Raw genomic sequence first — 2,237 nt, 5'->3', positions numbered from 1 at the left:
TTTCTGCCTGGAAGTGAATTGACGGCAAACCTTTGACCCCTTTGTTTGCAGCCGAGGGGGTGCTTGCTGCTGCTCAGATCTTGTATGTCTTGAGCAAGAAGCAGGGAGACCATCAATTTCATTTTGACTATCACAGTGTGTCAATTCTGAAGGATCACTAGTGTTACTGTTGACCCCCTTTGTTTGCAGTGAAGGGGATCATTTGCTTCTCGGTTCTCAACGTGATGAGGAAATGGTGCTGTTTGCTGGCACACAAGAAGCCGGGGCAGGCACCCTAAGCCTCACCACAGTGCCTGAGTCGGGGGCTTTTGCTGGTTTGAAGAGCTGGAGTTGCTGAAATTTAAGTTTTGATTTATTTTGTTCACCCATCACGTTTGGCCTTAGTTTCATTTTTAATTTGAAGAAAAGTTTGAAATTGCTTTATCTTGCACTTAACATTTGCACCAAATTGCCAAAAGAAGGAGAAATGCTCCGTTTGCTTTTTAAATGTTAATGATGATGTTAATAAAGCCTTTCCTGACACATTTGAGGAGCTCCTCCGTCTCCAGGGGCTTCTTACCAGAGTTATGCAGTGATGGGTTTAGTTCTGAATGGATGAAGAGTTCCTGAGAGCTAGCGTTTGTAATTAGAACCGTTACTTGGTATCTGTGCCTTATTTGACCTTTGGTTCCACATGCCTTGGATGTGCATGCACCGTGACGGTTTCATAGGTACGAACGCACACTCAGGCCCAGTCACTTCGGTTGGTAGTACAGATTGTGAGGAAAAAGATGGAGGCATCCTTAAGGAGGAAAAATGTTTGCCTTTAGTTCCTGCATTATCCTGTACAGAGGGGCTCCTGAGTTTTGGAAGCCTGTTCCCAGTACAGGAGAACAACTCCCCTGTTTGCAGCAGGAGACTTCAGTGCACGGTGACAACGCTGGAGTTCAAGAGGAAGCCAGCAATGCTGCACCATTGGCTTCAGACACCATTGTTGTTGTTTGCCAGTTTTAAACTTAACTAGTTGCAGACGAAGACCACCTTGAAATGCAGGCTTGTTGGGCTTGTTTTGAATTTTAACCTCGGATGGAAGAGCCCTAGTGCTGTCTGTCTCCATGCGGGATGATGATTGCTAGGCAACAGGTGATTATCAACAAAGGATGCCACGGTTATACTCTGCAAGGTGGTGTTCCAGTGGCAAACAGCTGTATAAACTCTTGTAAACAGGTAAGAGGGTTTTTAGAGGTCAAAATGCATTATAATTAATAGGGTGAGGGCTTTTAATGTTTTGGGTCTGTTTCTCTAGATGGAAGCCTTAAGGCACTCTGCTGCCATTACTAGCTTCCTTCACCAAAGTGTCATATTTCAGGTCAGAACTTTTGTTCTACTTGATATTTTTAAATTTATTTTTAACATTAAAAAAATACTTTTAATGTGGGAGCCAAAGTTTTAAAATCTTGGTTATGGATTTGGGACCTATAGCCTTTATGTCCTTTAAAATTTTGACATTTGCTGTTAACCTTGGCCTTTACCCTTAGTCATGATTTAATGATGCAGGAGGACTTACTGCTGTAAAAACGTTGCTTGTTTACGAATACTGATTTCTAAACTTCAGAGTTAAGACATTACAGTGTATAACAGCAACAAAAGTATGCCATCAGATTGTGAATGATACATATTTTAGCCAGGATTTTTTCTTTCTTTCTTTCTTTTTGTCCCACAGAGAGATTATAAAACTAGGCAACCTTAACTTTAGGGAAATTAATAAGCAGTGTTGAGAAGTCTGGCTTTTTTTGGTCTCCCCTTAACATTTTCAGTATTTATTTAGTTTTACCAGCCTTCTGAGCCCTTCTTCCCCACATTCATCAAGTTTGAAGCTTTGGCAACTTATCACAAGCCCAGCTTTTTTAGTATATAATACAACTTAGGTTTCCTTGCTTTATTTCAAATGGGATCAAAATTTTTGAATAGAATTGTTATTTTTTCATCTCTTCTGGAAGACATCCAGTATCTAGTAACTACAATAGCTGATCTATACTAGCTACTTTTTCCACAAGATAGAGCTCCTTGGATTGTTTTTCTAGGCAGCTTATGTACCCATACTTTGATATAGTAAAAGGGAAAAAATGAAGTACAGTGGAATTTTTCAGGTTCTCAGTGTGTCATAAGAATTTTTAAAACAGCTGGTTATGAGATGATGGCTGCCATCTGAGGCTTTTCTAAATGGTCTCTCCCCTGCATTTCTTTAAACATTTTAT

The sequence above is a fragment of the Pan paniscus genome, chromosome 1 (genome assembly GCF_029289425.2).
Source record: "Pan paniscus chromosome 1, NHGRI_mPanPan1-v2.0_pri, whole genome shotgun sequence".
NCBI classification, from domain to species: domain Eukaryota; kingdom Metazoa; phylum Chordata; class Mammalia; order Primates; family Hominidae; genus Pan; species Pan paniscus.
This window is presented reverse-complemented; position numbering follows the sequence as displayed.